Source organism: Miniopterus natalensis, chromosome 1 (genome assembly GCF_054644295.1).
Source record: "Miniopterus natalensis isolate mMinNat1 chromosome 1, mMinNat1.hap1, whole genome shotgun sequence".
Lineage (NCBI taxonomy): Eukaryota > Metazoa > Chordata > Mammalia > Chiroptera > Miniopteridae > Miniopterus > Miniopterus natalensis.
In genome coordinates this window covers 88,147,197-88,160,383 of record NC_142081.1, presented here as the reverse complement: position 1 = coordinate 88,160,383, position 13,187 = coordinate 88,147,197, and the positions used below count along the sequence as shown (strand labels likewise).

Genomic DNA, 13,187 nt, shown 5'->3' with positions numbered 1-13,187 from the left:
AGTGATACATAACCTTGGTCAAATCATTTGACCTCTCAGGATTTCTTATTTCCTCATCTGTAAAATAGAGTTGAATATGGAAAAGATTGATTCTGATTTTAAAATTCTTCAAATGCCAGCTAAAAAGCTCTGCTAGTCATTGTAAAACTAATGAGGAAGGCCCATGGGTGAACAGCCTACACAGGGGAACCATTTGAAGACTAGATAGGGAGAGAGGAAGTGGAGATTTGGGGGCTTATGAATGCAGGCAAGAGGGCTTCATAAGTATCATGGACCTAGGATCAAGAAAAAACCAATTCTAATAAGGTAGCCATGGAAGCTCTTGCTTCTGCCCCAGCCCACTTTCCTGGCCTGCATTCTGTGCCTTTGCTGCTAAAAAGGCTGCTCTTGGCAGCTGAGCTGTGGGCCTGAGGAAACATGCTCAGTCATGCACAGGGGGAGGCCCTCATTTCTGATGTAATCAGATGCCAGGTGTATTATTAGAGAGGAAAGAAGAAAAGGGATGAACTGAGCTAGCCCCTGGGGCTTCATACTACAGCAGGGCTGGAGCAGCCGGTTCTTAGGAGGTCATTCACGTTGGAGAAAGCTAGGAAGGTGGTTAAGGAGAGAGAAGGAACACAGAAATCTCTGCCTTGCTAGAGCTCAGGAACCCAGCTCCTGTGTGACTGAGAAGCCATGCTGATACATGAACAAGTGAAGGAAAGGGGTTGCAGGTGGCCAGCATCTTCAATCTAGTTATCACTAGCTTGGCCTGAATCTTACTGAATGCAACCTACTAGTTATGATGGAGAGGGTCAGGGTGAGAACCCACTGTTCAAGAGAGGAAGATTCTGTAACCCTCTCACAAATTGACAGGTCAAACATTCGGCCCAGTGAGAATGAATGATGAACTTGATGCGTGGGGATGGGGTGTGTATATACTTCCCCCCTGACTGGCCATTCACTTTTCAGGCTGTCATTCAGATTGGATAGGGAAAAGTTAGTGAGGAAGAAATGGAGAGAGCAGGATTCCTTGGCACCCAGACTCTTTGTCACTTCGAATTGCATATAACTTTTGTGTTTCTTACTCCATTTCCTCATGCTGTCTTCTTAGTCTAAAGTTCATGTGGGAGGGGGGAAATGCCAAACATCCTTGTATAGTTTCCTCAACTGTCCCAGCCATGTTGTACATAGATATGTCATGTTATATATATAAATATAAATTTTAAAAAGTTCAAGCCTGGCTGGGCGTGGCTCAGCGGTTGAGCATCGACCTAGGATCCAGGAGATGGAGGTTCGATTCCCGGTCAGGGCGCATGCCCAGGTTGCGGGGTTGATCCCCAGTCTGGAGCGTGCAGGAGGCAGCTGATCAATGGCTCTCTCTCATCATTCATGTTTCAACTCTCTCTCTCTCCCTTCCTCTCTCTGAAATCAATAAAGATATATATTTTTTAAAAGTTCAAGGTCTCTCTGAATACACAGTGAGCTCTACCTCCTGGTTTACCATGGACGGTCCCTGTTTATTCCAGTCGTGCTGTAGTTAGTAATATGCCCCCTTTCATTCTCAAAAATGTCCTGATTTAGACAATAAATTATATAGAACTAACAAACCGTGTATGGGTGTGTATCTGGGGGAGGGCTCCTAAAGAAGGTAGGCAAGTCCCCACCCCTTTCTTCATCCATTTCCTCTAAACCCTGTTCCATCCTTGGCTCATTAGCAATTAGTTGGCAAAGAATTTTATACTGAATGTGTTCAATTAAAACATATACTATACAGTATTTGAAACATTTCAATATTTGCTACCTTTTGACTACATTTTCAATCATAGTGTAGCATCCATTTAACATTACTTTTTTAAAGTTTTTTATTTCATTTTTATTTAAAAGCCCAGTTGCAACCACCAAGTACCTAGTTGTGACTCAGCTCACAACTAGAAACAGAGCATCAAATTTCCCAGCCCACTTCATCTGAATGCCAGCCAAGATAGGTGAAAGGACTTATAAATATGTAAAGCAGGAAGTTCAAATTACAGTCAAGCAAATCTCTAGTGAGTGATGTTCTTTTCAAAACAATTTTTTTAAAAAAACTAATAAAAAACAGCACATTCTAAGAACCCCTTACCAAACGTTTCACCAGAGTTCAGGCTGGACAATGTACTTTGACTACTGTATTTATTTTGGATTTTTACCACTTCCTGGAGGCCAGGAGGAGGCACAGTGGGAGGATCCAAAAAAACTCAGTACCACAGCCATTTTGTTTGTAAGGCAGAGTGGTTGAATTCTGTCAGCCAGTGGAGGTTTTTGAAACAGAATTTTCAAGGAGAAAAAAAAAGTATGCCCACTGATTTTAACTATTGAAATAATTATTTTATTTTTATTCTTTGCAGAAATAGTAGTAGTTATGGCTAATAAATTTTATTTTTTCAAGGAATTAAAGCTCCAAAAGCTAAAGGAGTCGTGAATTTCTGCAATGATGACTGGCTTCTTTAGGTATCTTATGATGTCAAATCAAAAAACGTTTTGATGGAAATAGTTTTCAAGTGGTCATATCTGTATCCAAATTATATACGGACATTTGGGAAGTGATCAACAATTTGCTTAAGAAAAGCATTATATTCTGCAGAAAAACCACACACAAGAAACAAGAGTGTTCCTTTAAGACGTTAAAAGGCATTTTCCTGAGCTAACAAGCAGTCGTGGGTGCTATTGTTTTGCAGTGTCACTTAGCAGCAAGCTCAGACTTTTGTCATTTGGATGGCTGTGCTTTTAAAAGCCCAGTGTAAAATGGCACACACACCGCATTTCTTTCCGAGCTGCGGGAGGCGGGGGCGCGGGGGATAGTGCAGACTGTAGGGACACTGCCCTCCCAGCCAATCAGAGCGCGCCTGCTTGCCATCGCAAAGTTGTTAACCCCAGAGTCTTCTAGCTGCCGCTGCCTCCTCTGCTTTTAATCTTCCGTGGATATTTCTCCGATTTTTCCCAAACGCCCACAGATCCTGGAGGGATCCACCCCATTCAGCCGCTGATCATGGAAGAAAGTATTACTTTTTATTTACCAAAAATCTTAAAGATGTTTCAAGCTCCATATGCTGCCTGGAGGCTGTTGTTTCTAGGGACACAAGTATCCAGCCTATATTGTTACAATTGTTTTGCAAGAACTGGCTTCTTCTTTGCCTGCACTAAAGGTAAGTTTGTAATTTTAAATATTTATGGCATTAAATCTTTGAATGAGCCACCAGGTAAAAAGGATTTTCATTGTGTTTCTTCTCACAAAACCAATCTCTGTATTTTTCTTTAGCTTTGATCTGCACATTCCACCTAATCTTGTCTGGTTATTTTTTTACCAAAAGAAAAAAAATAGTTACTTTTTTCATTACTAAAGCGAAATATTTATCATGTAAATTATACTTTAATCACTGTGAACTACAGAGGAACTAAGCTATTTCAAGATGGACTTGTTTTGTGCCAGCAATGTTGGTAATGCCAAATATGTGCATATCTTCTTTATAAAAATTGTGTATTACCTAATTTGTCCAGGACTAAATTATTAGCAGGCAAGCTATGGATGTATTTTGTTTTTTGTATTCGTTACGGCCTATTGTGGTTTTCTTGATGGATTACTTGGATACAAACTACAGAAAAGCTGTCCTTGGTATAATGAAGGTGGAGACTGACATTACCGGGTTTATATTAAGTTATGACTGTTACCAAATAGTGGATCTTTTATTTGCTGATCAGATCTAAACTTGTATTTCATGATATTGTTTGAAGCTCTTCATAGATAATCTTTGCAGATCTATCTTGTTTTTCTCCAAAGAGGTACATTTGGGAGACATTTTGTAATTTGGGGCATTTTTCTTTTCTTTTCTTTTCTTTTCTTTTTTTTTTCTCTCTTTTTGCACACGGTGGGAGATCTTTTTTGTTTTGCATTGATCTGTGTTGGTGGCGCTGTAGTGCTCCTCACCAATTTGTCAGTTTCACTAAAAGAAAAAAGGGGGAAAAGAAGAGGTGGGGCAAGATTTGATCTATTATCTCATCCCTTTATTTCCTTAAAGAAAGTTCAGTTTGGTCAGAAGAAATTATTCAGTTGTATAATTTAAATGTTTTTTGTGAATTGTGAACTGTGCAGGCATGTCCTCACAACCAGTCCAGGGAGCATCAGGGACAAGCATGCAGTTTGCAGTTGTGTTTTATCTGGTATGATTATCTCTAGGCCAGATTTCTTCAATAATAAAGCTTCCAGTTTACCCTAGCTTGTAACATTTTGCATTTTCCTTATATTACAATATCATACATGTTAATGTTTTTTCAATTTAAAAAAACGTTTGAGTTTTAGTTCACTGAACATTGTAAAAGTTGAATTCCATTTTGAACCTAGGGATTTCTTAACTAACTATCCTAAGTTTCTCCTGGGAATTTTCTAGAAGTTTGACATATAATAATGCCTACATTATTGTCTGGTTTATTTTGAAATGATACTTCAATTGAATTTATGTATATCTTTATTTTTTAAAGGCTATTTTTGAAAGAACATACATACTACTGCTTTTAACTTTAAAAATATTCATATCATATATCTAAATGCAGGATAAACCTTTTCCATCTTTGTCCTTATTGAGAGTTATCTGGTTAGAGAATATTTAGGCCCAAGGTCTCACAAGAACAAAAATGTATATTACTGTATGATATGGGTTTTACTGGCCTCTGAACATTTTAGTTGTTTATGAAGATAGTAAATATGTCCTCCATTCAAAAAGAAAGTGGGAGGAATCAGTAGTTGTAACTAAAAATATATTATTTTGCCAAATAAAATTAAAACAACTGAAATAGTATCCTAAACCACCTTTTGGTACAATTGAATAGATTATTTCTTGAGAGAGTAAAAATTTCTGAGTTATTATTGTGCTTTTATTCACTTTGACATATCTAAGTGTTCATTTCACTAATCATTAAAAATTCTAAAGTAAAAGAATGTGTGAAAATGACTGAAAGTAGTATTTCTGATCTTTGTGTCCCTATAATTTCTCTGTTTAAAATCCTTTCCTTGAACTTCAAAAATAATTATGTGTTCTGCCTATATTTTGTTTATACTATGCTATGAAAATTTGAAAATGTTCACTGTAACATTTTATCTCTTTGTAAAATTGAAATGTCCCCATCAAGACTAGTAATGACATTATAGATTATTTATTGAATGAAAGACTGCAGGTATAAATTTATTATCTAACCCTCTGGTTACGATGGAGAGTTTAGTTCTCTAAAGTTGATCTACTGAAAATATAATTGCCAGTATTTTTATTGCTAAAATATTCTGTTATTTAGCTGGTGATATTTTAAATTTTAATTTGTGAAAACTAAAAATATTTATGTAAGGTAGCCCCCCTTTTAAAAAGCAAACTGATGCTATGAAGTCCATATGTAGCTATTCAATGCTCTTTGTTCTCCCACACCATTGACTATTACATCATTGATTATGAAGTAACCATTATAGTTAAATCTTCACTTTAAAAAATCATCTGTAGATATTTATATTAAAGATATTCTTCTATTTGTGATTCTTAAATCACTGTGTAAGTAAGGAGGTTTAAATCTATGAGGCAAAACCAATTCATTATTTTGTATTATTCTCCATTTTTAAATTCACCTTGTGCTTCACTTTAGCTATTGATTCTTTGGATGTTGTCTTTTTTAAATTGACAACATTTATGTAGGCATTTAGTTCATGATTTTGGGGTGAAAATGAATAGAATTATTATAATAAACTATGCTTTCATCATGAAAAATCTTTATTTATTAAATGCAGCATATAGAGAATTCAGTTTTTTCATAGTAATAGTTACTAGATTATGAACAAGGAATTATTTTTTAAAATCCTAAATGTCATTTTAGTCAATAGTTACACACTTATTTATTTCTTGCACACCAGAGATTTTAGCAAGTGGTAAAATTGACTATATTAAAATATCATATCATTTTTTACCCTGCCCATCCCTCTAATGGAGGGAGGGGTCAACGAGTAGTGAAATGGCCAAAAACAGGCTGCAGGAAGAAGAAATAAATAATGCCAAAGACATGGAGAATCTGTAAATCAAATTTTAAACAATACACCTCAGAAAAGTGAACTTGAAATTATAGAGATTGGTCAATAACAAATACACTGAGAATTTTATTTAGACTTAATGCAATGAACACACATAATTTTCTAATTTATTAATTTGTATTCATTAGTAGTGCTAAAGGTTGAGAAAATTTTCAGGTTAACCAACCCTATTAGGAAAGATGAGGTAACAAAGAGAAGAAACATTTATGGAGATATTAAGATGACCTAACATAAAATGCTGAAAATATTAGCCAAGACCAGTCTAATATACTTTAGAATGAACTCTTTTAGAAGAACAAAAAATAGCTAAAAATGCTGTCTTCTGAAAATCAAGTTGAATACAGATCTGAAATTGTATGTTCCTAATTCTACCCACTTCTTGTGCATATTTACTATACAAATTCACTCACTACTCTTCAGCATGGTTTTGCCAAGGAAGAGAAGGGGGAAATTATAGTAGGCAAAATGGTCGTTTGTGTTATGACTTTTTCTTTCCAAAAATATTCTCAAATGGAGAATCTAAAGGGAAAGTAAAGCAAAAATAATGGTTTCTTGATGAAAAAGATTAAAATGATGTATTTTATACCTTTGTTCAATATTTATTTTTATTTGGGGGTTAGTATGTTCTAGATTCTCCTCCTATTATGTGCTATTAATGCAAAGATGCTATGATACAATATTAAGTAAAAGAGGAAAGGATCCATTAATCGAGTTTAGAGTCCAATATGATTCAAAGTTCTAAGGATACTTTAAATCTAAAGTCTTAGATGTGAGAGGTTCCCATTTGGGAATAAAGGCCAAATAAGATCTCTAAAGTAAGTTTTGTGGGTTGTTGTGTTTTTTTGTACTTAAATCTGTTTAAATAGGATTTAACAAACATCTTTGTATTGAAGGACCATTATTTGGGTATCAGATATTCACACATCGAGGGGAGAATAGCCCTCAGATTCTAGATATGGCCCAAATAAATGCTACATAAATAGTTACTCAATGCAAATTCCTATTGCAAAGTGAGAAATAAAACATTAACTTATTTGCTTGAGAAGAGAAACAAAGAAGATCACTCTGGTAGTAAGAATTTGGGGCATGTCCTTGTGAGGTCTGTTTAATGAAAACTTTTTTTCAAATGTGGTAGAGCCTCATTTTGTACATTTAGTTCACATGTTATGAAATAAATGTCAATGTAAATATAAATTGTAAAACAAAGCAGGAAATACAATTACAGTATTAAAGATTATAGAATTAAAATTTTATTTTCACTTTGAAATCTGCAATACTTTTAATGATATATTAACAAAAATTTTATAAATAAAAACACTTTATAAAGATAATATAATTACATGTTTAGCTAATGATTAATTAAGCACATCAGATATTGAGCAAGAAAGTTCATACAGATCAATTGAAGGAGAAGACACTATTCATTAAGATTCTCTGTATGTGGTTTAATATACCTCAAGAATAAAGTCACCAGATCATTTTGTCAAAGAGCCAATTAAGCCATACTAGCTAGATGCATTATGTCATTTAGTTTGCTTTCATGCTACTGATAGTGGCATTAAAATATGAGGACATTGCATATTTCAACTAAATTCATAATCAAGAAGCAAGGCAGTTCTAATATTAGTTCAGTAGCTGAATAGAGTTATCAAGTTCCTTGGAAGGCTTCACTCTTTTGCATTGCCGCTGCCATAATGTCAGCGATGCCTCCTCATAGTGATAAGATGGCTGCTGCAGTTCCAAGCATCGTATCCTGATATTACAATTTCCAAAGGGAGGAGAGTTTCTGTTATGTATCTTTTCATAAGTGAAGGAATTCTTTCCAGAGCCCCAAGCACACTGCTTTTAACAGCGTATTGGCCAGTTTGTAGGACATGGTCATACCTAAACCAGTCACAGGCAGGGAGGTTGAAATTACTGTGATTGGTTTGGCTAGAGAAGAGCTCTTGAAAAGGTGAACACCTGCTGAGTATTCAGTGCTCAATATGGTTAGCTCCTACAGTATTTGCTTTGTATAAACTTTATCTGCTTTGTATAAACATTCTTGAGTGATAAAACATGAATATCTGTTTTCATGGAAACCAGACTGGTCACAGATGCAGCTAATTTAAAAAACAAAAACACAAAAAAGAAACTAAAAACAAATATTTAATTAGAGTTTACTATGTTTCAGCCTCTAGGCTAAATGCTACCTTTATTATCTCCTTAGGTCCTCACACAAACTTGGAAGATAGGAAAATTATTATACCCATTCTATAGATGAGGAAACTGAGGCTTAGAGTTTTGGCCCAGTTACATAGTAAATGAAAAGCTGAGGCTTGGCCCAGGTTACACAGTAAATGAAAAAGCTAGAGTTTAAACCTGGAAAGACTGAAATCAGAGCCTGTTTACTTATCTACTCTTCTATACGGTCACATTAGATATTTGTAAATTTCTGTTGTGTAAATTGACATTTTAAATGCACTGTATGGTATCACTGTTTCATGAATCATCTGGTAACTTATTTTATAAATCTAATAACCTTTTCATAAAATGAGTAATTGCCCACCTAATTTATCAGTTTTATATGTCTGAATATTTGTACATTGAATTTGCTAAAGGCACACTTGTACTGCATCTCATCTTTTCAGGAATATCTCATAAAATCCTTTCAGAAGTTGAATTTTATAGGGAAAATAAAGATCAAAGACAAAAAATTCTGGGAGGATGTGTTGATGTAGGTAAATTCATGATTCATAACACTAGGTCCAAGCATTGGCTTCTGTTTCACAATGTACAAAATGTTTCCTCTCTTTACCAACTTAGGGATGTTTTCGCCTCTGGGATATTTTGGGGACATTCAGTATATTCTAGATCAGTGGATCTCAAACTTTGGCATGAGCTGAAATCATCTAAAACAAATTGCTAGGCCTCACACCTAGGGTTTCTGGTTCATTTGGTCTGGAGTAGAGCCTAAGAAGTTGCATTTCCAGCAGTCTCCCAGATGATGCTGATGATGCTGGTCCAGGGACCATGCGTTGAGACACTGCTCTGGAGAACCAGATGGTACCTACCATGGTATATATGTTGGCTTTGCAGTATGTCAAACTTTAAGCAGTGTCATTTAACATTTGGCGGCTATATGAATAAATACATATTGCAATATTAAATAGGGTGGTCAAGATACCCTCATTGAAAACCTGTGGTATGTTTACACAATGGAATACTACTCAGTCATAAAACAGAAGGAAATCTTACCCTTTGTGACAGTATGAATGGACCTGGAGAACATTATGCTCTTTAAAATGAGTCAGTCAGAGAAAGGCAAGTACCACATATGATTTCACTGATATGTGGAATCTAACGAATAAACTAACAAAATAGAAACAACTGTCAGAGGAGGGGGGTTGGGAGACTGGGTCAAAAAGGTGATAGGATTAAACAAACAAAAATAACTCATAGACACAGATAACAGTGTGGCGATTACCAGAGGGAAAGGAGGGTGGAAGAAGGTAGAAGAGGGTTAAGGAGGGATAAATGGTGATGGAAGGAGACTTATCTTGGGGTGGTGAATGCACAATATGATATACAGATGATGTATATCATCTATATACCTGAAACCTATATAATTTTATAACCAATATCACTCCAATACATTCGATGAAAGAAAGAAGAAAGAGAGAGAGAGAGAGACAGAGGGAGAGAGAAAGAGAAGAAGGGAGGGAGGGAGGGAGGGAGGGAGGGAGGGAGGGAGGGGAAAGAAAGAGAAAGAAGAAAAAGAAAGAAAGAAAGAAAGAAAGAAAGAAAGAAAGAAAGAAAGAAAGAAAGAAAGAAAGAAAGAAAGAAAGAAAGAAAGAAAGAAAGAAAGAAGAAAGAAGAAGAGAGAGAGAGAGAGAGAGGGAGGGAGGGAGGGAGGGAGGGACGGAGGGAGGGAGGGGAAAGAAAGAGAAAGAAGAAAAAGAAAGAAAGAAAGAAAGAAAGAAAGAAAGAAAGAAAGAAAGAAAGAAAGAAAGAAAGAAAGAAAGAAAGAAAGAAAGAAAGAAAGAAAGAGAAAGAGAGAGAGAGAGAGGGAGGGAGGGAGGGAGGGAGGGACGGAGGGAGGGAGGGAGGGAGGAAGAAGGAAGGAAGGAAGGAAAGAAAAAAGAGGAGGAGGGGGGAAGGGAAGGGGAGAGAGTTCAGCAATGACTTGATTCTTCTTTTGCCTCAGCATGAATATCATATTTGAGACTTATTTGCCAACAATTCATATATGTGTGTATTTTAACCTTTTTTTAAAAAAAATAGCAATCCATAATTTAAAAATTACTTTTAATAGCAGTTAAAAATAGAATTTAGTTGTGCTCAATAGCAAGTTACATGTGAAAAAGATGTCTGTGTCTGTGGCACTTTGCTGGTTTTTCTCAAGATTTTATCCTACCAACCGCAAATGCTCGACATTCGTTAATAGGACATGGTTTCAATGAGACTGAGAAAGAGAGGCTGCCATGCCAATGACCTATATTTAGCTCTGAAATGCAGGCCACTGCTCCAATCCACTGGAAAGTCTCTGTCCTCCAAGACAGAGGTCAGAACCTCCAGTTCAAAAACACTATAATGTGCCAAGGAGTGAAGAGAAACTTTTCCAAGAATTTAATTGCTTCACTGCTCTGAGACAAGAAATTTTTTGTTCTGAAGGTCTTTTCTCACTTTTCATTAAAGTATAAAGTGCAAGAAACAAACTGCCATCATATATGAGTAAAAAACAACCAGCAAATTCAGTGTCCTTAACATTCCCAGAAGCCCCTCCTTTCATACTACTAAAGGACTAATCAAAGAAGCTAGTATAAGAAGTAAGTTTGGGCTGGTGTGGTTCAGTATCAAAAACAACCATTCAGCACCTATTTAATAATAGACTCAGATAATTTTAAATGGCTTAAAACTGCCAGAACTGTGTTGTCCAATAGAGTAATCACTATTCAGTAGTGCCCAGCTGGCATGGCTTAGTGGTTGAGCATTGACCTATGAACCAGGAGGTTGCGGTTCAATTCCCAGTCGGGGCACATGCTGCGGTTGTGGGTTCTATCCCCAGTAGGGGGAGTGCAGGAGGCAGCTGATCAGTGACTCTCTCTCATCATTGATGTTTCTATCTCCTCTCTCTCTCCCTTCCTCTCTCTAAAATCAATAAAAACATATTTAAAATAAAAAAATTCAGTAGCTACACTTGGCCCTGGCTAGTTGGCTACCGTACTGGACAAATTTATGGAACATTTTTGTCTTAGTCTGTTCAGACTGCTTTAACAGAATGCCATAGACTGGGTGGCTTATAAACAACAGAAATTTATTTCTCACTTCTGGAGGCTGGGAAGTCCAAGATAAAGGAGCTGGCAGACTGGGTGTCTGGTGAGGATCCACTCCCTGATTCATAGACTGCCATCTTCTCACTTTGTCTTCACATGGTGGAAGGGTTGAGGGAGCAAGAGCATGCACGAATCCCATTCACGAGGGCTCTACTTTCATGACCTAATCATCTCCCAAAGGTGCCACCTCCAAATACTATCACATTGGAAATTAGGATTTCAATATATGAATTTGGGCAGGACATAAACATTTGGTTTATAGCAATTTCCATTATCGCAGGAAGTTCTGCTGGACAGCACTGGTGCTTCAGCCCATGGTAGGTTCACACTGTTGTACCAGTGGTTCTCAACTCTGCCTGTACTTAGGATCATTCAGAAACTTAAAAACAACCCCCAGAGATTCTAGTTGGTCTAGGATGGGATCTGGTTATAAGTATTTTCATAAAGATGTCCATGAGATTCTAATATACAGCTGGGGATTAGAACTGCTAAATTACACTGTTGGAGTAAGTCACTAAACCTAAAATTTGAGAGTTCAGTAGGTTAATGTTGCTACTTCTCATCTCAGTCTTTGAAAAGTTACAATCCATCGTCTAGGATGTGAGGAAGGTTGAAACCAAAATAAAGAATAACGGAATAGTCATACCAAGTTCTGTGTGGTGAAACATTAAGTTGACTGCTTAATGAACACCAGCTTTCGCTGGAAGAAGGCAGCAACAGCTGCTCTTAAGTTATAAGTTATTTCATGTCTTTAAGAATTAGTCTTGTATATTGAAAAAGTTAATTTGCTTTTTTTAAAATATGAAATGTATTAAAGTTACATATCCAAAGGTAGTTCTTATGTTTTTAAATTTAGTTTACACATCATATTTATAAATTTACAAATTTTAGAAATCCTGATTATTTAAAATTTAGCCTCATTTATAGCACTGCTTAAACACCTCCCAACTTTTTATACTGCATTTACAAATTCACTGCATGCAGTTGCCTCCTTTGGTACCTAGTAAGCATTGTCAAGAAGTTAAGAAAGTCATACATATCTGATAAATTTAATTTTTAAATATGATGATTCTTAAGGTCCCTTTAATGTTTCAACACTATATATAACTTAGTAGGAGTACTACTTAAAAGTTGAATAGGCTTACCTCTTACTCCATTAGGTCAAATGTTCTTAATTACCTACACTACAAAACACTTCTGTACTTATTCTAAATCTTTCTGAAGTTAAAAGATTCTTACCTATGAGGAACACAGTTGTGTCCTACCAATTTTGAGTGTTGCCTTCCCAAGTGAATATCTTGGTCTGCCTTCTCAGTTTTTTGAGGTTTCTTGCTGAGCAAAGGTTTGGGTTGGAACACAACTAAATCCTTGTCTGAGACATCAATGTGACATGCTGAGTCAAATACTACATGCCTGAAATATTGTCATATCTTTCCTTTTTCAAGCCAAGTTAGAATCTTTGGGTGCCACACAAGTGACTACTTCAATTTTCAAATATATGGATTTTTTATTTCTTAATCTTCTAGAATATAAGATTTAGAGACCTTTGAACTTGGCAGAATCCTACATTCCTTTACATTCTGTTTTGTAAGAGAATCAAATTTTTTTAAATCTTCACCCAAGGATATGTTTACTGATTTTTATAGAGAGAGGGAGAAAGGGAGGGGGGGGAGAGAGAAAAAGAAACATCTATGTGAGAGAGAAACACCAATCAGTTGCCTCCTGCACACACCCCAACTGGGATCAAACCTGCAACCTAGGTATGTGCGCTGACTGGGAATGGAACCTGCAAC

At 36.1% G+C, this 13,187-nt stretch overlaps 1 protein-coding gene across 1 annotated transcript in view; it reads left to right on the top strand.

The window, feature by feature from the left end:
• Positions 1 to 2,916: 2,916 nt before the first annotated feature.
• Positions 2,917 to 13,187, top strand: part of EPC1 (enhancer of polycomb 1) — a 97,990-nt gene continuing 87,719 nt past the window's right edge. Inside the window, exon 1 of the mRNA XM_016196312.2 lies at positions 2,917 to 3,164. The gene's annotated coding sequence lies outside the window, so the exon portion shown is untranslated. The remainder of the gene's footprint in view (positions 3,165 to 13,187) is intronic.